Source organism: Gopherus flavomarginatus, chromosome 18, assembly GCF_025201925.1.
Source record: "Gopherus flavomarginatus isolate rGopFla2 chromosome 18, rGopFla2.mat.asm, whole genome shotgun sequence".
In the NCBI taxonomy this organism is placed as follows: Eukaryota; Metazoa; Chordata; order Testudines; family Testudinidae; genus Gopherus; species Gopherus flavomarginatus.
In genome coordinates, this window is record NC_066634.1 from 8861121 (window position 1) to 8882958 (window position 21838).

The window sequence follows — 21838 nt, forward strand, 5'->3', positions numbered from 1 at the left end:
TTTAAATAACAGCTGGCACCATAGCTTAGTTGGTTAAAGTACCTGTTTTGTAAACAGGAGATCCTGGGTTCAACTCCCAGTGGTGCCTTGGGGAGTGGCTTTTAGGGCACCTGGTATTGGCTACTGTCAGAAGACAAGATTCAGAGCTAGATGGACCTATGGTTTAAATTACACTCACAGGCACTGACAATAGAGTTACTGAAAGTTTGGATGTTAAGAGCTGATAGGTCAGTGGTCCAGTCCCCTCAATGTGGTTTTACCATTTCCACTTGCTAAACTCCCTCCAAACCTCTATAAAATTACAGTGCAGACATATGGGCTTGAGGCCCCATGAGTGGTGAGGGTTTCTGAGCCCAGGCTTCAGTGTGAACACAAATATCTACACCACAGTTTTTAGCCTCTCAGCTTTACGTCCATGAGCCCAAGCCAGATGACCCAGGCCAGCCATGCTGCCATCTTTATCCCAGGAGAGATGGACTCTAAGGGTATGTCTCCATTGCAATGGAAGCCCAGGTGTGGCACGCTGTGCTCAAAGCAGCACCCTGGAAGCCCCATATTCACCACTCTCATATAATGATCATATGGTTTGTACAAGTCTGCCTTGTGAGGATGGACACTGCTTGATTCACATCCTAGAAAAGGAGCTTCCTAACAAGCTGGAAGAAACTATGAAAGAAGGGTAGAGACACCATGACTTGGCCTCTCTCCCCCATAACTCAACAGCTGGAAACACACCTGGAGGACAAAGACTGAGCTGAACTGATTCAGAAATCAGAAGAGAATACTAATAATACATTCAAACCGAATTCCCCAACCAGAGTAGTATTGGTTTTTCAGCAGGATTCCTGGGCACACCCTTGTTGGGGTTACAAGGACTCTGCCACACATGAGAGTAGAAAGAGCGTCCTTGGGGTCAGGCAGGCCTCTGGTACGGGGGTGAGGACTCAGATCCTTTCTCTGGCCAGTGGCACCAGGGTCATGTATAAACCAGGGAAGTTCCCCAAAATAGCCAGACCAGAACCCCCTGTACACCTGCCCTCTGTACTCTTTGCTTCTCTGTCTCTCTTCCCTTCATCTCTGCTGGTCTTCCTCTGAGCTTTCTCAGCACCTGGCCCCACAGCACTTCCTGCTAGCCAGAGACTGCATGTTCCAGGCCTGTTCCTGTGGATGTGGCCTCTTTCCTGAGGAAAGGAACCTTTCCAGGAAATGACCATGGCTTCTGGGAACCCCCATGGGGCTGGTGGACAGCACCAGGAATCATTTGGCTCCTGGCACACAAAGCAACTTAAAGCTGAGCACCCAGACAGGGGCTTGAATTCTGGACCTTCAGATTAAGAGCCTGATGTTTTACCAACTGAGCTACCTGGGCTTGTTGAGACCATCTTCATCATTCACCACAAGAGTGAGCAGGTAGGCAAAAGAGAGGCACAAAAAAGTCCCAGGAACCACTCATGTGGCCTAATGGATAAGGCGTCTGAGCGTGGGTCAGACGATTAAGGGTTTGAGTCCCTTGGTAGTTGTGTTTCTGCAGTTTTACCTTTGTGCTGAAAGTCCTGCTCCCTTCAGGGCTGGAACCTCTTCTTGGCTGCTCAGGCCAATGCTCTGGCTTCAGCTAGAGCCCCGGGAAGGAGCTGGGGGTTGGGTGTCACAAAGGCTGGAGCATGAGCCCCAAGTGCTTCTAGTCTAGCCTTTGCCCTTCCTGACTTGCCAAAGAAAGTGGGCAGCTACCCGGGCTAGCGTGTGCCCCTCTCCCTATGCTGGGGGGTACTTGCTACATAGTGTCTTCGGAGCCTGCGTGTTTCTCTGCTTCTCGCCAGCTCAGGAAAAGCCTCTTGGGGTAAAATCTCCTGCCCCACTGCAAAAGTGAGCACCTTGAGTGGGACCAGTCAGAGGCCCCACCCTAGGGGCTGGCCCTGCTTTCCTCCCAACTTGTGATGTTATCCACAGAGCATCAGCAGCTGCCCCACATGCTGGTGACCTTCAGTGGGTGTTTGGCATGGCAGGGAGCAGCCTGGCTGGGTGTTTTTGTGCCTGTCTGAAGGCCACATATAGGCATCTAGCTCTGACCTCAGTTGCTCTGTGGCTTTTAAGCCTTCCCTTGGAGCTATCAGCACCAGCTGCCTTTGCTCTAGGTGCCCAGAGGAGGAGAGGTATTGTTGGGTCACTTTTACAGATGCCCCTTCCCTGGTACTGCCATTGCTCAGCTATACAGAGGAGTTTTTATCTCTAATCCCTGCCCAGCAGCCCTCTAGCACCATTCCTGAGGGCTGCCCTGCCTCACTTTCTTCCTACCATATTGGGAAAGACAGCTCTCATCATTAAAGGACAGGTGGGCCAACTAGAGGCAGAACCCCCTTCTATGTTTTCTTACTGCAGAGCCCAAGCTCAGGAACTCACCTTGGGTGCAGACATTGCTATGCTCCCAGAAAACAAGCCATCCCTGCACAAACAAAGTCTGCCAAAGCCCAAGATTGAACCAGGGACTTTCAGATCTTCAGTCTAACACACTCCCAACTGAGCTACTTTGGGCAGCTGTACAACAGTATTTTGGCCTGTTGCTTCTCTGTCTGGGTTGTTTTTGTCAGCAGTTGCACACAGAAAGGACAGGAAAACGAATGGCTGCTTCACACCCCCACTGGAGGAACCCGGTGCCCTTAGCTATGGTGAGTAAGAAGTGTCTGTTGGCTGGCAGGACCTGTCCCCCAGGAGCTGGAACAGCAGCTGCCGCCTCCCCCTCGGCTCCACACTGTGGGAAATGCTCATTGCTTGGCTGCATGGGCGGACGCTGCTCCATGCTCTGGAGATCATCTGTATTGCTCTGTCAACCTCCCATCTTCACTGTGCCAGTCTGGTAAGGTCCCAAGTGCCCCCTCCGACCTGGCAGCTGAGAGTCTGTGCAGACATCAGTGCCTTTGCCAGCCCCACAGGCAGCAGCAGTGCCAGCCCCCTCCAGCACCACAGGGGCACTCAATGCACTTCCTGTGGGGAAATGGCTCCTTGACGTCCAGCTGCTAGAGAGCCAGGAGAGAGCAGTGTCTGGCTCACCGTGCGGGAGAGAAGAGACCTGATGAGTGTGGATCTCCCTCGGTCTCCCCTGCAATGCTGGTCTGTTGTATTGTCACTGTGATAGTCAGCGTTTCTCTTCAGAGCCAGCCCTAGAGGGGTCTGGGACAAATTCCCCCCTTTCATCCTCAGGCCCTGCCCCCATCCCACCCCGTCCCATCCTGCACCTTCCTGCCCCATTTCTCTCCCACCCCCACCTCTTCCTGTCCCTGTTCCTCCTCCTCCCAACCCAGCACCTCCTGCACCCCACTGAACAGCTGATCACTGGCAAGTGGGAGGTGCTGAAGGGGAAGAGGAGGAGCTTGTCAGCAAGGCCTATAGTGGGCGGGGGAAGCTGGCTGCCAGTGGGCACTGAGCACCTATTTTTTCTCTGTTGGTTCTGCAGCCCCATAGCGTCGCTGACTTGGCTTCTTTCGCACTCTAGAGAGAGGAGCAGAACCAGGGCTGTGGCTGATCTATGGGGCACCAGGTGAGTGGCAGAGGCTTCAGGTGCTGAGAGTTTGCCTGACCCCTCAGGGACACAGTGTGAGGTGGTGTCCCAGGGATCTCTATGAAAGGAGCAGAACAGGATTTACTTGGGGTGGGGAGAGAATTGAGAGTGTCTCAGGGGGCTGTACAGAGGTGTTGCCCAGGTGAGAGACTGGCCAAAACACAGACCATGGTGTGAGCAGGATTCAAACCTGCACAGGGAAACCCTATTATACTTCAGCTCCCACATCTTAACCACTTGGCCATCACAGCTGTGAGCAAAAAACTCCCCCAATGCCAGAGTAAAGAATCACAATGACCAGGTGTGAAGTCATCTGAACTACAGAATTCCCACCGCAAACCTGGCTCCCAAAGCACAGGGGGGATTTAGGGTTTGTTCTCTTTGCTTAGCCATGTGCAGTCGCACAGAGAGCGCGTTTAAAAGTCTCCCCTCCCACACAGCGGGAATGGGAAATGATTCTCAACTTGAAGCCTGATGTAGGTGACCAGACATCCCGATTTTATCAGGACTGTCCTGATATTTTCTTGTTTGTCCCATGTCCCGACCGATGTTTGGTCGGGACCCTGGACAAACAAATAACTTTGTCCTCTTCTCCGACACACAGGCATAGTCTGGAGGGATACTCCCCCCCCCAACTCCACCCCCTCATTCCCCCATTGGATCCATCCCCAAATCCTGGCCCTGGCCCTGCCCTAGCCCTACCCTCTCACTGCCCCATTGGATTCCTCCCCAAATCCTCGCCCTTGCCCTGCCTCTTCCCCAAGCACGCGGCATTCTTCCTCCTTCCCAGGTTTGCACACAGGCCATGGCCATGGCCGGGAGCACAGTGCGGAAGCTGCTCCAGCCCTGCAGCCTGTGGGGCAGCGCAATGGGGCTGGGGGCAGCGCGGAGCAGGCAGGGCCCAGGTGGGTGGGGGGCAGAGATATACATGGGGCTAACACGCTCCTGCCGGGAGCTGCCTGGTTCACCCCTTGTCCGGGAGCTGCAAGAGGGGCCGGATCATGGCTCGGCTGCAGAGCTCGGAGCCCAGGTTGGGCCCAGGAGTGAGGGGATGGGGGAGCTGGGGGTGTAGCAGGGGTTGGAGCCGAGAGTTGGTTGGAGATGGGGCTGTGCCACTGCCACTTGGCGGGGGGGCCCCTCCGGGTTTTTTTTTTTTTTGCTCTGCCCCCCGCGTCCTGATATTTCATCTTTGACATCTGGTCACCCTAGCCTGATATGAAGGAAGATGTCTGGACCAAGGGGCCAGGGACTGGCCTTTGCTAGAGAAACCACTGTCAAGTTTTAGCCAGTTAGGACAAGTCAGCAAATAAGAACAACCTCAGGTATCAGTAACTGCTACAGGTTGCAGATTCCTACATGCAGCAGTTTCTGGCACTACACCTGCACAGCTCTGCTCCCCGGCTCTTCTCGGGCTCCTGTTCTCTCCTTAGCTCTGCCCCACTCTCGCCCAGGCAGTTCCAGCTCACATGGAGGATGGGACCCCCTGGCCTGGTGACTCTCTCATTACACTGCCTGGCCTGTCAGTGCAGCTAACTTGGAGCTTTGGCCTCTCCCCATTGTCCCTGGGGACTGTCAGTCTCAGGATCCTGATTTCCCATTGATCCTTCCCCCTTCTATTGGTGCTGGGAACTAGCCAACCAACCCCCCCCACACACACACACACTAAGTTTTAGTAAAGGGCCAAGAGCCCCCTTACACAAGCCAGCCCCATGAGGGTCACCGATGTGCAGAGAAGGCAGCACAAGCTGGTCCCATGGTGTAATGGGCAGCACTCAGGACTCTGAATCCTGTAATCTGAGTTCAGATCTCAGTGGGACCTTGTGGTCATAGGCGGCAGGTTATATACATTTGTGGTGCTCGGGCTCCAGGAATATTCAGGGCTGGGGGCCCTGCTCCAGCAATATTTGGAGCTGGGTCTGTTCCCCTGGCCCTGGCCCCTGCCTGCCGCCCCTCCCCCTGCATGTCCCCCCCTGCCGTGCTGTGTCCCTGCCTGACAAAAAGCAGCGTATGCCTGTCCCCTGCCTGCTCCTGCTGCTGGAGTAGAGCGATTCTGGGCAGAACTGCTGTCTGCTGCCCCTGGGTCCTAGTGCCTGCCCTCTGATAATGGCAAGGCAGGCTACCCTGAGCCCCCTTCTGCATCATGAACCCCTCAGCACCAGCTCCAAAGCCCTCACCCCTACACTCCCTCCTATCCCCAAACTCCCTCCCAGAGGGTGCACCCCCTCCCCCTTCCCACACATTCCTATCCACCCCCAAACTCCGTCCCAAAGCATGCACCCCCCAGCCTGAACCCTGCACCCCTCCTGCACCTTAATCCCCAGCCCAGGATATGAAGCCCAGACCTCCCCCCTAAATCCCCTCCCAGAGCCTTAGGCAGGTGGGGGTGGAGTTTGGGGGGTAGAGTTGGGGGCGGGTTCTGGGCACCACCAAACATAGAACAATTGCACCATTCAAAGGCAATTGGTGAAGTATTAGCCTTAGATCTATAAGAGTTAATAAGGAAATAGGATATGCATGCTGTGCCCCAGGTGAATTTTACTGTTTTGCTTTCTTTGTCCCTTTGTCTAATTCCCGCTCTTTTATCTGTATAAATAAAATAGTTTGTGTCTTGCATAGAGCTCACATTATCTGGGTGTTATTAGCAGAGCGCTATGCTAATAACACAGAGTGGTCTGACAAACTGTGAGTCCTGAGTTTAACTCTGACAGGAGCAGCCGTTCCAGCAGGGGCAGGGCGCTGGGTTTCCTCCCGAGCTCTGCGAGAGGACTGGGGAGCATCCGTTCCTGTGGGGGAAGGGCGCTGCCTCCCATTCCCAGCTCTGTGAGGGGACTGGGGAGCGTCCGTTCCTGCAGGGTGGGGCGCTGACATCCCTCCCCGATTCTGAAAGGGGACTGGGGAGTGGCCGCTCCTGCAGGGGCGGGGCGCTGCCTCCCCTCCCCAGCTCTGCGAGGGGACTGGGGAGCGGCCGTTTCTGCAGGGGCGGGGTGCTGGGTTCCCTCTCCAGCTCTACGATGGGACTGGAGTGTGGCCATTCACGTGGGAGTGGGGTGCTGCCTTCCCTCCCCAGTTCTGCGAGTGGACTGGGAAGTGGCTGTTCAAGCAGGGGTAGGGTGCTGGGTTCCCTTCCCAGCTCTGCGAGGGGACTGGGACGCGGTCTTTCCTGCAGGGGTGAGGTGCTGGGTTCCCTTCCCAGTTCTGCGAGGTGAATGAGGAGTGGCGGTTCCTGCGGGGGCGGGGCTCTGTGTCCCCCCCCCCAGCTCTGCGAGGAGACTGTGGGGCCGCCATTCCAGCAGTGGCGGGGAGCTGCTTTCCCTTCCCAGCTTTGCAAGGGGACTAGGGAACGGCCGTTCCTGCGGGGGCGGGGTGCTGCCTTTCCTTCCTACCTCTGCGAGGGGACTGGAGAGCGTCCGTTCCTGCGGGGGTGTGACGTTACTGATATAAACTCGGACTATATAGAACATGGTTTGCAACCAAGGTCCTTTAATGGCACCAAATCCTATGTAAAGGGGGTCATATAAGGTGTCTAAGACCAGGTTCTGGGCTGCTGGTTATGGATATGCTGTCTGTATGTCTGTATCATTATGTAGTTGAAGTTATGAATATTGGCTGTATACTGTCTATCTTTCAAACTTGTGCTGTGTTACTGGGAGAGATCCCAGACAAGTGGGTGTTAGCTCTGCTTAGCCTGCTTGATGGCCCATTAAGAACCATCAGCTACACAATTAACCCATTGAGAGGAGGCAGATATGCCTTGTGATTCAGAAACTGGCCCATGTGACTGCAAACTCCATTTTGCTGTAATTTTCCACAGTAAGAACAAAGAAGTGTTCTTACACCTGGAAGAGCCTATATAAGGCTGATGCCTCATCTCCATCTTGTCTTCAATCCTGCTTCTTACCTCTGGAGGGATTTCGCTACAAACTGAAGCTCTACATAAGGGACTGACGACCCATCTCAGCAGGGGATGTTCTCCAGAAACTGGATTTGAACCTGCAGTTTACTCCATCACTGCTACAAGCCTAAACTAAGAACTTTGCCATCACTGTATGTAATTAATTCCATTTAACCAATTCTAGCTCTCAGCTCTATCTTTTTCCTTTTATGAATAAACCTTTACATTTTAGATTCTAAAGGACTGGCAACAGCGTGATTTGTGGGTAATATCTGATGTGTATATTGACCTGGGTCTGGGGCTTGCTCCTTTGGGATCGAGAGAACCTTTTTCTTTTACTGGGGTGTTGGTTTTCATAACCATTCATCCCCAGCACGGGTGGCACTGGTGGTGATACTGGGAGACTGGAGTGTCTAAGGAAATTGCTTGTGTGACTTGTGGTTAGCCAGTGGGGTGAAACCAAAGTCCTCTCTGACTGGTTTGGTTTGCCTTAGAGGTGGGAAAACCCCAGTCTAGGGCTGTAACTGCCCTGTTTGAGCAATTGGTCCTGAATTGGCACTCTCAGTTGGGTCCCACCAGATCCGCATCATCACAGGGGGTGGGGTGCTCCCTCAGCTCTGTGAGGGGACTGGGGAGAGGCCATTCCTGTGGGGGTGGGGCGCTGGGTTTCCTCCCCAGCTCAGGAAGGGGCGTGAGGAATGACGGTTCGAGCAGGGGAGGGGCTTTGGCATCCCTCGCCATCTCTCAGATGAGCCTGGGGAGTAGCGGTTCCAGTGGAGTAAAGGCACTGGCTTCCCCTGCAGCTCTGAAATAGGTCTGGGGAGTGGAGGTTTGAGCAGGGAGGGACGCTGGTTTCCCTCCCCAGCTCTGGGAGGGGACTGGACAGTGGCCGTTCGAGCAGGGCCTGGGCACTGGTTTCCCTCCCCAGCTCTGGGAGGGGACAGGGGTGTGGCCATTCGAGCGGGGGTGGGGCGCTGTGTTCCCGGCCCAATTCTGGGAGGGGACAGGAGAGAGGAAGTTCCAGCGGGGGCAGGGCGCTGGCTTCCCTTCCCAGCTCTGTGAGGGGCCTGGGGAGTGGCAGTTCCAGAGGGGGTGGGGTGCTGGCTTCCCTCCTGTCATAAACAGATGGTTAAGGGTTAATGTCTCTTTTACCTGTAAAGGGAAGAAGCTCAGTGAACCTGGCTGACACCTGACCAGGGGACCAATCGGGGGACAAGATACTTTCAAATCTTGGTGGAGGGAAGTCTTTGTTGTGCTGTTTGTTTTGTTCTTTGTTCACTCTTGGGGCTAAGAGGGAGCAGACGTGCAACCAGGTTTTCTCCAATCTTTCTGAATCAGTCTCTCATGTTTCAAAATAGTAAGTATAGCCAGGAAACATGGATTAGTCTTATGTTTGTTTTCTTAACTTGTAAATGTGTCTTTTGCTGGAAGGATTTTTACCTCTGTTTGCTGTAACTTTGAATCCCAGGTTAAGAGGGCAGGGGAGCTCCCTCTGGGCTATATAAATCTGAATACCCTGTAAAACATTTTCCATCCTGATTTTATCGAGATAATTTTTACCTTTTCTTTCTTTAATTAAAAGCTTTCTTTTTTAAGAACATGATTGTTTTTTTCCTTGTTTAAAGACTCAAGGGGATTGGGTCTGAACACACCAGAGATTGGGGGGGGGGGAGGACGGGGGGGAAGGTTAATTCCTCTTTGTTTTAAGATCCAAGGAGTTTGGATCAGCGTAGCCTCTCAGGGTAACCCAGAGAGGGGAAAGTCTGGGCGGAAAAAGAGGGGGGAGAAGGCTAATTTCTCCTTGTGTTCAGATCCAAGGGGTTTGGGTCTTGTGTTCCCCAGGGAAGGTTTTGGGGGAACAGGAAGTGTGCCAAACACTATATTTTTGGCTGGTGGCAGCGTACCAAATTTAAGCTGGTAATCGAGATTAAAAGTGATCGTGCAGGTCCCCACTTTTTGGAAGCTAAAGTTCAAAGTGGGGAAAGAACCTTGATACCCCCCAAAATGGACCCTGCCTGGGCGGACTCGCTGTGGGAAGAACATGGAGGGTCAGAGGATGCTGAATGCTCCAAGGATCCAGGAGGTGAAGACTTGTGAGCTTCTTTCCCTAAAAACTTCTGCTCCAAGGGAGAGGAGGCTCCTCAAAGTCCTGACTGGTTTTGTGGGGAGCAGTTCCAGAGCATTGCCCAGGATCTCTGTGACAACTGGTGGCAGAGGTGGGATGTACTGCACCACGTGAATGGCGCTGCTTGCAGTAAGTAACTGGGGAGCAGTAAAACAAAGGAGGGATAATGAGAACCAGGCGTGCTGAAGGCTCAGAGAGGGATGGTTTCAGGGAGCGGTTAACCTCTGGGTGTGTGTGACCAGCGAGAAGGACTGTTGGAGTAACAGGGTCCCCCTGAGGACTGCAGCGGACAGTCTCGGGGCGGACGAGCTTGCCACTCTGTCCTGGGAGAGAGGATTTTTGCAGTAGCAGGGTACCCCTGGGGATGGCAGGAGCAGTCCCAGGGGTGGAGGAGTCTGCAGCTCGACCCTGGCAAAGAGGTGGTGACCACGAGAAGGGTCTGGCACACCAGGGGTTCTTCCTGGAAACCATGAGGGAGCCAAGAGCACACAGGCGTGTGAGTCCAGAGCCACTTGGGAACGGTGAAGTAATGGCCTATCACCATCTCCTTGAGAAGGACATTGTGATCCTGTGCACAAAGAGAGGGTTACGCACGGGGAAGTTCACCAAGGCCCAGTTAATCGTGAGCGGGAGGAGAAAGACACGTCTGAGGAGCAGATTCCTGACCCAGATGGGGCTACAAAAGGATCTGGGAGCAGCTGGAGCAGCAGCCAGATATCCCCGAGAGTCTGGTCTCCAAACAGATGATGGTTTTCACGATCGGGTTCCCCATCAGGGGATCGAAGACATATGGGATGGGAGCAGAGCCTAAGAGTGCGAGAGGATCATGAGAGCAAGAGCCTGAGGAAAAGCTGCAGGAGAAACAGCAGCAGCATGGACTGGGGATGGTGGAGCAGAGAGACATAGGGGGCTGCCCAAGGGTCAGAGGGGAAACATGCATGAGGTGGCAAGACCCTGGGACAGAGAGAACTGTGGTGGTGCAGCCGCAGATACTGAAGGGCTGTGGGACCTGGGTGAAGCCCCCCAGGGTGAAGCCCCCCGTCCTGCATATGGCCTGGATCCCTGTGCAGACCCAGGAGGGGTCTGGCTGGTTGGTTGTTGGGGTTCTCCAGGATATTGGCTGGGAGGCGACTGTCTCTTTGGGACAGGATCCAGGCCCTGCTCCTGTAACGATCAAGGATTTGAATTCAAAACCAGGGAACCAGTTGGGTAAGACGGAAATGGTCTGTGAAAATGCAAATGACGTGGCTGGCAGGGGGGAAGGGCTGCTGGGCTCAGGATACCTGCCTACCTGTAACCAGCCCCCTGGGGCTGAGTGGGAGGGAGAGATGCTCCCCACCCCCCACCCCCGCACACCGGAGAGGGGGCCACTCCCGAGTCCCCTCCCACAGCTGGGGAGGGAAGGCAACGTCCCGCCCCCACAGTAACGGCCGCTCCCCACTCCCGTCGCAGAGCTAGGAAGGAACCTAGCGCCCCACACGCCCAGGAACGGCCGCTTCCCAGTCCCCTCGCAGAGCCAGGGAGACAACCAAGTGCCCTGCCCCTGCTCAAACTGCTGCTGCCCAGTCCTCTGGCAAAGCTAGGGAGGGAAGGCAGCGCCCTGCCCCCGCAGGAACGGCCGCTCCCCATTCCCGTCGCAGAGCCGGGGAGGGAACCCACCGCCCCACCCTCGCAGGAACGGCCGCTTTACATTCCCCTTGCAGACCTGGAGAGGGAAGGCAGCGCCCCTCCCCCGCAGGTTTGCACATGGGCCATGGCCATGGCCGGGAGAGCAGCGCGGAAGCTGCTCCAGCCCTGCAGCCTGCGGGGCAGCGTAGTGGGGCTGGGGGCAGCACGGAGCAGGCAGAGCCCAGGTGGGCCGGGGGTGGAGACATACGTGGGGTGGACACGCTCTTGCAGGGAACTGCCTGATTCAGCCCTTGCCCGGGAGCTGCAGGAGGGGCCCGGATCATGGCTCGGCTGCAGAGCTCGGAGCCCAGGCTGGGCCCAGGAGGGAGGGGATAGGGGAGCTGGGGGTGTAGCGGGGGTTGGAGCCGAGAGCTGGTTGGAGATGGGGCTGTGCCACTGCCACTTGGTGGCAGGGGGGGCCCTCTGGCTTTTTTTTTTTGCTCCACCCCCCACTTCCCAATATTTCATCTTTGACATCTGGTCACCCTAGCCTGATATGAGGGAGGATGTCTGGACCAAGGGGCCAGGGACTGGCCTTTACTAGAGAAACCACTGTCAAGTTTTAGCTAGTTAGGACAAGTCAGCAAATAAGAACAACCTCAGGTATCAGTAACTGCTACAGGTTGCAAATTCCTACATGCAGCAGTTTCTGGCACTACACCTGCACAGCTCTGCTCCCCGGCTCTTCTCGGGCTCCTGCTCCCTCCTTAGCTCTGCCCCACTCTCGCCCAGGCAGTTCTAGCTCACATGGAGGATGGGACCCCCTGGCCTGGTGACTCTCTCATTACACTGCCTGGCCTGTCAGAGCAGCTAACTTGGAGCTTTGGCCTCTCCCCATTGTCCCTGGGGACTGTCAGTCTCAGGATCCTGATTTCCCATTGATCCTTCCCCCTTCTATTGGTGCTGGGAACTAGCCAACCAACCCCCCCCACACACACACACACTAAGTTTTAGTAAAGGGCCAAGAGCCCCCTTACACAAGCCAGCCCCATGAGGGTCACCGATGTGCAGAGAAGGCAGCACAAGCTGGTCCCATGGTGCAATGGGCAGCACTCAGGACTCTGAATCCTGTAATTTGAGTTCATATCTCAGTGGGACCTTGTGTTGGTTTGTGGTCATAGGCGGCAGGTTATATACATTTGTGGTGCTCGGGCTCCAGGAATATTCAGGGCTGGGGGCCCTGCTCCAGCAATATTTGGACCTGGGTCTCATCCCCTGGCACTGCCTGGATTGGGCACTGGCCCCTACCTGCCACCGTCCCCTGGTCACACTGCGTCCCTGCCTGACAAAAAGCAGCGTGCACCTGTCCCCTGCCTGCTCCTGCTGCTGGAGTAGAGGGATTCTGGGCAGAACTGCTGTCTGCTGCCCCAGTGTCCTAGTGCCCGCCCCCCCAATGGCAAGGCAGGCTGCCCTGAGCCTCTCCAACGCCCCCAGCCCTGAGCTCCCTCATCCTCAGCCCCAACCCTCATCCCTCTGCACCCTTATCCTCTGCCCCAGTCATGAATCCCCCATCATCAGCCCCACAGCCATCACACCACCTCAACCCTCTGCCTGACCCTGAGCCACCTCCTGCATCATGAACCCCTCATCCTCAGCCCCTCAGCCCTGCACTCCCTCCTATCCCCAAACTCCCTCCCAGAGGGTGCACCCCCTCCTCCTTCCCATCCCCAAGCTCCTTCCCAGAGCCTGCACCTCTCACCCCTTCCTACAACCCCACCCCCCACCCCAGCCTGGAGCCTACACCCAGCACCCAAACTCCATCCCAAAGCCTGCACACTGCACTCCTCCTGCACCCTAATCCCCAGCCCAGGATCTGCACCCCAGACTTCCCCCCCACACCCTCTCCCAGAGCCTTAGGCAGGTGGGGGTGGAGGTTGGGGGGCGGGTTCTGGGCACCACCAAAATTTCTACAAACTTGCCACCCATGCTTATGGTAAAGCCCCAGAGCTCAATTTCCCTGTCTCCAGCTGTGTAAGAGTGAATCTTTCCCCTCCTGCTGGGTGACTCACACCTCCTAGAGTCAGGGGTTTGGCGGGGATGGCCACAATGGGTTAGGGCTCTAGAACTTGCTACCCTGATAGTTGGGATTCTTGCTGATTCACCTGATGTTCACAAGCTTGAAGAAAGGAGTGCCAGGGCTGGGATTAATAGTCAGGACTTGGCAGGAGGGAGGAAGAGTCCCAGGCTGGAGCCCCACACACCTTCCCTCCTCCGGGCACCTAGAGCAGAGGCAGCCCAGCTCTGTCCACTGGATACCTCGGCAGAGTAGGTGAGTTCATGTAAATACAGTCTGGTCCCAAAGCCTCCTCCCAACCCTGGTCATCAGTAGCTGCCAGGGGAGAGCTCATTCACACCTCACTTACAAATTATCATTTGAAATTCTAAGGTTGGCCAACACTGCCGAAGCCAATGCACCAACATTGTCAGCAAACACAACAGCTGGGTGAGGAAACCAGGCTTGGTCCAGGCTTTCTAAACCTATTTTACTTTAACAGGTACAAATAGTTTTCATACGTTGTATCTGCTTTTAAAGTGTGTGTTAATGTTTCAATTTCCATTCAAATTTGAAACCAATGACAACATTGGCAGCACTGCATGTAACTACCTGACAACTGAGGGAGGGGGTGTTGGGGAAATTCAGGGAAGGGGGTGCACAGCCCCCTGGCTGGGGGGCATATAGGGAATGCCCACTTTCACTGAATTGAGTCTCCTACTGCAGTACCTCAGTAGGTTACATCAGAGAGGAGCTGCAGTGTCTAGGCGGTGGGATGCCTGTGCCTTTAAGAGCCCAGCCCTGGGAAGCCCATGCTGAGAGGTGCTGCCTGTGAGAGGGGAAATAAAAAAGCCCTCTGCTCCCCCCACCCACGTTTGCAAACACTGGAGTCTCAGCCCACCGGGATAACTGTTACCCCTCAGCCCCTGCCTGTGCCAGGATTTAACCCTCTGGCAGCGCCTCCCTCAGGGCTTAACTCCGGCTCCTTCCCCCCTCCCTGACTTTGCCCTTCAGTCCCTCTCCTAACTCTGCCTCCAGCTGCTTGACTCACCGACCAGTCAATTTCCACCCCCTGCTCAGACCCTGGCCACCCCCTCCTCTGATTTGCCCCCCTTTGCCTCTTTTTAATCCCTGTAAAAAGTAGGGGGTGCTGGGTCCCATTCTCTGGAGGGAGGCTGGGCACCTGGCCCCTGCCTGCCGAGTGCTCAAAGTGCCCCATGATCTTGTGGATGTTTGCCGAGTGCTGCAGGGTCACCCGAAGTGGGAGAGAGACGTGGTTAGGAGGTCAGGCAGCCAAAGTTGCCTCACCCAACACTGAGATGCAGCCACCTCTGGGGTGAGTTACACAAGTCAGCAAATGTATTTGGAACAAGAAACGCACTGAAAGGACCGAGGCAGCTGCAGGAGGTGGAGAAAACCAGAAAAAGCAGTATCCCTGGATCCCAGCCCTCCCCCTCCCCAACTCTACCCCCTAACCTCCACTCCCCTCCCACATTTGAGGGGAGAACCCATGAGTCCTGGTCCCCAGCCTTGCCCACCCCCATATTTCGATATGGCTCCATCCAACAGCTGCCCCCACAATTGCAGGGCGGTGCCATGGGGCACACCGGGGCCTTCCTGTTTGCACAGGACGGGTAATGCCAGTGCCCCAGGGTGGGGAGAGAGGATGCTAAGGGAGAAGCAGGCAGCAAACAGCTCCCATGACAGAGAAAGAAATGTTAGGGGGTGCTGTGCTGCAAGGAGTGAAGGGGGTTGGCAGGGAATGGGAGGATCTTCCCTTACAGCAAGTGCGTCTCCCTCCCTCCCAATTCCTCCTCAGCCCTATCCCAGCCCAGGCTAATCCTGGCCCAGCTCCCAGGGTTAAATTTGGCCTGGATTCCCCAGCTGCTGGGAGTGGGGTGTGGGGCTGGGAAGCATAAGCCTCTACTCCCCCTTCCCCAGACACAGTTGCATGGGCACCGACCAAAGGAGCCTGCAGCACTGCTGCCTAGAGGAAACTGAGGCACCAGCCACTGACAGACACATCATGGCTCTCCTCATCCTCTTTTCCATATACAACCTGGCCAGGGGAGCGGGGGTAAACTCAGGGCAGTTGCATAGTTAACGTGTGGAATTCCTTGCAAGAGGATTTGTGAAGGCCAAGACTATAACAGGGTTCAAAAAAGAACTAGATAAGTTTATGGTGGATAGATCCATCAAGGGCTATTAGCCAGGGTGGGCGGAGATGGTGCCTGTAGCCTCTGTTTGCCAGAAGCTGGGAATGAGCAACAGGGGATGGATCACTTGATGAGTCCCTGCTCTGTTCAGTCCCTCTGGGGCACCTGGCACTGGCCACTGTCAGAAGACAGGAGGATACTGGGCTAGATGGACTTTGCATCTGAACCAGTCTGGCCGTTCTTATGTCTCCCTTGGAACAGCAGTAACACCCAGTGGGCAGTCAGAGTAATGCACAGAAGGTGTTTCCCTTGATACAGCAGTGACACCCACTGGTCACGTGGCGTAATGCACAGCATGTGTCTGCCTTCTAGGAGCTGTGACACCCACGGACCAGTCACGGTAATACACAGAGTGTGTTTCCCACCAGTCTGGGTAAGGCACAGAGCATGTTTCCCATGGGGCAGCAATGTCACCCAGTGACCAGCAGGGGTGGTATCAGACTCTTCTTCTTTAGTTGGGGACTGAGATGGGCTAGACAAAAAAAATTGGGGGGCTGTGCCCCCCATCATCTGGCCCCACCCTTTACGGGGACCATGCCTCTGCTCCTTCTCAGTTAAAGGCCAGGCTCATCTCCTCTCCCCTCAGCCAGAGTTTACAGCAATACAAACGTTATTAAAATAAAATAGTAAACAGGGTTTACTTTAAATATTCTAAATCTGTCCAAATATTATTCTGAATCCAAATTTCTCTTAAAGATCCCATCAGACACCAAAACCTAAATGAAAAATTGAAACCAAAAACAAGGTTAAATTTAAAACCCAAACATTAAAATAAACTTTGTTTGTAAAAATAAAAACTAACAAATGCTGTAAATTAATAATTTCAACATTTTATCAAAAAAGTGTGCTACAGCAGAATGATAAAATAACATCAAATAAATAAGCATGACCACTAAAACCTCCTATAAAGGAACTGAATCTTTGAATACTGGCCAAATCTGTATAAAATATGCCGAATTATGTCAAAACTGGTGTTGCAGGTCAGCCACTCGAATTCAGCAAATATCAATTAAAAGCTCCATTCCAACTAAAAAAACCAAAACAATCCAATAAACCAAAACGGTCACAGCCTGTAACAAACCTACACAGAAGCAAAATTAAACCTGTACCAACACTGGAACAAACGATGTAAATTTCTAATTCTAACTTCTTGTTTCTCCCAGGAGGAAAGTGTTTTGCACCCCAGTAACAGGGCTCTCACTGCAGCTTTCCTTTCACTAAATAAGATTTTTACCAAATATTAATTGCTTTCCAATTTCTCTAAGAGAAATTGAAATTGTATCTTTGCACTAATAGCCCAAGTGTGCAAGTCCATCCCCTCAGAGAAGCCCCACACCCTGAGGCCAAGGGAGAATCCCAACTGGTTTGTGCATTTGTAACCCTGGGGCCTGAAGCTGATGAGAGAAAGGGAAGTGAGCCATCTTGGAACTTTCCGATACCACCTGCGGGGAGCACAGGGATTTGACTGAGTGACATCCTGGCTAATTTTTACCTTTTCTTCTGTCAGCAGGCTCCACTGGAGAGCTCGGGAGTGACTTGACCATGGCAGCACCCTGTTTACATATTAAAAGCTGGCATTTTGGGGCCAATGGGGTGAAATGTGAGTACTTTTGGGGTTTGGACCCACATGAGAAGGGATGTGGATAAACTGAGGAGAGTCCAGCAGAGGGCAATAAAAATGATAAGGGGACTGAGACACATGACTTACGAGGACCTACAGGCCATATCCTGTATGTTAAGCTAAGTCAAAGTGAGCATATCTATATTGTGACCTTTTACTCCGAGAGGAAAATCGACCTTTATCATGTTACTTAAATAGATAAGTACCCATGCCTGTCTAAGACCTTTACCTAGACCAATCGACAATGGAGAATGGCATAGGGTTTTTTTCAGTGTTGTACCCACAGATTTAACAGGTACACCACAAGGTAACTTATGTGCAGATGTACATGTCATCAACAAGCACAAACATACTAGCCTATGAAGTAAACGTACCCTAATGTTTTGTGGGTGAGGAATGAAATTTGGGCATAGGAGGAAGGATTTCCGGCCCTTGTGCCCTATAAAAGAGGTAACCCACCTCCCTATAGCACTTTGCTCTATCATTCTGACTTACTTCCTCCACTCTCTCTCTATGTACTATCAGCAGGCTGTACTCGTTCTTAAACTTTAAGTTTCAAGGGAACTAGGCTAAGTTCGGTTTCCCTAAGTTGTTATTCTTTGTTTATTAGGTTTTGATTTTAAGTTTAACATAGTCAAGTAAACCCTAAGTAACACTAGCTTTTTCGAAGCACTGCATCTTTCACTTAAGAATTGAGAAACCTGAACTGCAAGGCTGGTCCTGTGTCTCTTACCACCAGGTTATCAAGGAAGGCTGTGAGTATATTAACCAAAACTTTGTTGCATATAATGCCATATGTATCTTTTGAATAGCAGTAATGCAACTGTAACTTAGTAATTAAATTAAATTAAATTAAATGTAAGCTAATCAATTAAATTTTCATCAAATTATCCAAATTAATGTTATTAGTACGCCCTAAATCAGGGTACATGGGACAGAGAGTTGGAGTGCAGAGGGATGAAGGCACTGGCTCTGGGGGTGCAGGCTCTGGGGTGTGGTTAGAATGAGACATTCAGAGTGCAGTAGAGAACTCAGGGTTAGGACAGAGAATTGGGCTGTGAATGCTCTGGAATGAGGCCAGGAAAGAGAAAATTGAGATGCAAGAGAAAAATCAAGCTAGAGCAAAAAGCACAGAAGAAGTGTGTGATTTGAGCTGCAGAGGGAAGAAAAAAACCTCTGCCTGTCCCCTCTCACCAAAGCATCTAAGAACCAGATGAAAGACATCTCTCCCCCACTGCAACAACAATTCCAGTTGACCTGGACTGAGAAAGGAAATCTTCTCCTTTGCAGCACTAGCAGACCTGGACTACGTCACAACCACACCACATTCTGGTGTTCCTGGCCTGGGACACAGGAGGGGCTCCTCTCTTCTCCATCTGGGACATGGCGGGATGAGAGAAGTGACAGGGCTGTACGGGAAATAATTATTTGCCTGATTCATGTGCCAGTCCTAGTCCTTGTTAACCCAAACAAACCGTTTATCCTGCATGCTGATGCCAGTTTGGAGGGTCTGGGAGCAGTCCCGTACTAGGAAGTGGAAGGCAATGTAAATCTGTAGGCATTGCCAACTGAGGACTGTCTGATAGCGAAACTCGCTATCCCACCACCAGCAGCAGTTCTTGGTCTTGAAATGGGCTATCACTGAGAAATTTCGAGACTACTTGTGTGGTGCTCAGTTTCAGGTGTGGACAGAGAACAATCCACTGACTTATGTGTTAACAAGGGCTAAGCTGGATGCTACAAGGCAGAGATGGGTGGCTACTTTTGCTAGCCATAACTTCGCATTCAATACCAATGTGTTGGTATAACAGGGAGTGTGATTTATCAGGACCACCAATTCTTGGCTGGGGGGAGGATATAAGCAAGGTGAGAATGAACTTTACCCTGACATCTGTTGGTGATCTGTTGTAAAGGCCTTTTGTTGCTGATATGCATGCTCACACCCACCCCGCATTGCATGATGGGGGTGCATGTCCAAAGGGTCATTTCGGCTGCTGTGGGATCCCCAGTCTCTTTCTTATTAGGACAGGGGTAATAAAGTGCAGTTATGCCGGTGATATGAATCAAAGACAGTAGAACGGAACTTAGCAGTTCATGATTACGGGACTCACCCGAACCTACATAACTCTCGTTAGGCAAGGGACATGGGTTCCAAAGGATAGTGAAATAAGAGAAATTGAAAAAGAATATTTGTATTTAGCAGTATGTTTTTCTTGTGAAATGTTTAAATGCACATTTTATGTCCTTTATATCTCTCTAGTTTAAAAATATAGTTTTTTATAATTCTAAGTCATATTTGGATCTATGTCACAGATAAAAAATGATTAATGACTAAATGCAATTTTTAGACATACATAAGCTGCTGGGCTTTGATCTCATTTCCACACTGAAAGTTTTAAACAACTCCACAGTTGGGGAAAATGCTTCTTACCCCTCAGACAGCAAGAAAATTTTGCAGATTGGACTGTGGGAAGTCAGCTGTGGGACACGAAATACCTCTGCAACCAGATTCTTAGTCACAGGTCAGCGGGTGGGTGTATGCAAATTCTGGACTCTGGGGCCAGAGCTGGGGGAGGGACCCACCAACTTTTGTGGCACATGCACCACCTCTGCAATCAACCTTTGCTACCTCACTCCATAACATCACACACACAGCAGCCTTTCACCTCTCAGAACCAAAACATATCCTGAAAGTATCAGAGGGGTAGCCGTGTTAGTCTGGATCTGTAAAAGCAGCAAAGAATCCTGTGGCACCTTATAGACTAAGAGACATTTTGGAGCATGAGCTTTCGTGCGTGAATACCCACTTTGTCAGATGCATGTAGTGGAAATTTCCAGGGGCAGGTATATATATGCAGGCAAGCTAGAGATAATAAGGTAGTTCAATCAGTGAGGATGAGGCCCTATTCTAGCAGTTGAGGTGTGAAAACCAAGGGAGGAGAAACTGGTTTTGTAATTGGCAAGCCATTCAAAGTCTTTCTTTAATCCTGAGCTGATGGTGTCAAATTTGCAGATGAACTGAAGCTCAGCAGTTTCTCTTTGAAGTCTGGTCCTGAAGTTTTTTTGCTGCAGGATGGCCACCTTAAGGTCTGCTATAGTGTGGCCAGGGAGGTTGAAGTGTTCTCCTACAGGTTTTTGTATATTGCCATTCCTAATATCTGATTTGTGTCCGTTTATCTTTTTCCATAGCGACTGTCCAGTTTGGCCGATGTACATAGCAGAGGGGCATTGCTGGTATATGATGGCGTATATTACATTGGTGGACGTGCAGGTGAATGAACCGGTGATGGTGTGGCTGATCTGGTTAGGTCCTGTGATTGTGTCGCTGGTGTAGATATGTGGGCAGAGTTGGCATCGAGGTTTGTTGCATGGATTGGTTCCTGAGCTAGAGTTATTATGGTGCGGTGTGCAGTTACTGGTGAGAATATGTTTCAGGTTGCCTGTGGGCGAGGACCAGCCTGCCACCCAAGTCCCTGATGATGCGTTGGATAGGTTTTAGCTGGGGACTGTATGTGATGGCTAGTGGAGACCTGTTGGTCTCTTTCTTGGGTTTGTCTTGCAGTAGGAGGCTTCTGGGTACACGTCTGGCTCTGCTGATCTGTTTCCTTATTTCCTCGTGTGGGTATTGTAGTTTTGAGAATGCTTGGTGGAGATTTTGTAGGTGTTGGTCTCTGTCTGAGGGGTTAGAGCAGATGCGGTTGTACCTCAGTGCTTGGCTGTAGACAATGGATCATGTTATGTGCCCGGGATGGAAGCTGGAGGCATGAAGGTAGGCATAGCGGTCGGTAGGTTTTCGGTATAGGGTGGTAGTAATGTGACCATCACTTATTTGCACCGTGGTGTCTAGGAAGTGGACCTCCCATGTAGATTGGTCCAGGCTGAGGCTGATGGTGGGGTGGAAGCTGTTGAAATTGTGGTGGAATTTATCCAGAGATTCCTTCCCATGGGTCCAGATGATGAAGATGTCATCAATGTAGCGTAGGTAGAGAAGGAGGCGTGAGTGCACGAGAGCTGAGGAAGCGTTGTTCCAGGTCGGCCATAAAAACATTGGCATATTGTGGGGCCATGCTGGTGCCCATAGCGATGCCACTGATCTGGAGATATATATTGTCATCAAATTTGAAATAGTTGTGTGTGAGGATAAAGGCACAGAGCTCAGCAGCCAGTTGTGCTGCGGCATCACCAGGGATTCTGTTCCTGACAGCTTGTATTCCATCTGAGTGTTGGATGTTCGTGTAGAGAGCCTCTACATCCATGGTGGCTAGGATGGTGTTTTCTGGAAGGTCACCAATGCATTGTAGTTTCCTCAGGAAATCAGTGGTGTCACGGAGATAGCTGGGAGTGCTGGTGGCATAGGGTCTGAGTAGAGAGTCCACATATCCAGACAGTCCTTCAGTGAGAGTGCCAATGCCCGAGATGATGGGGCATCCAGGATTTCTGGGTTTGTGGATCTTGGGTAGTAGATAGAATAACCCTGGTCGGGGCTCTAAGGGTATGTTGATTTGTTCCGGTGTTAGTGTAGGGAGTGTCCTGGGTAGATTTTGCCGTTTCTTAGTGTATTCCTCAGTGGGATCTGAGGGAAGTGGCCTGTAGAATTTGGTGTTGGAGAGTTGTCTGGCAGCCTCCTTTTGGTAGTCAGAAATGTTCATGATGACAACAACACCTCCTTTATCAGCCTCTTTGATGTCTGGGTGGTTTCTGAGGCTGTGGATGGCATTAGGTTCTGCACGACTTACGTTATGAGGCAAGCAATGTTGTTTTTCCACAATT

The 21838-nt window shown here is 52.2% G+C and overlaps 1 protein-coding gene and 2 non-coding genes across 3 annotated transcripts in view; 2 read left to right on the forward strand and 1 right to left on the reverse strand.

Annotated features, from left to right (window-relative positions):
• The window catches only part of LOC127036605 (zinc finger protein 560-like), an 813726-nt gene that overhangs the window by 86021 nt on the left and 705867 nt on the right, over positions 1 to 21838 (reverse strand). The gene's annotated exons all lie outside the window — the stretch shown is intronic.
• TRNAT-UGU (transfer RNA threonine (anticodon UGU)) lies at positions 15 to 88 on the forward strand. The gene has a single exon. It is a non-coding gene; the product is annotated as a tRNA-Thr (tRNA).
• On the forward strand, positions 5301 to 5372 carry TRNAQ-CUG (transfer RNA glutamine (anticodon CUG)). Its single transcript has one exon. It is a non-coding gene; the product is annotated as a tRNA-Gln (tRNA).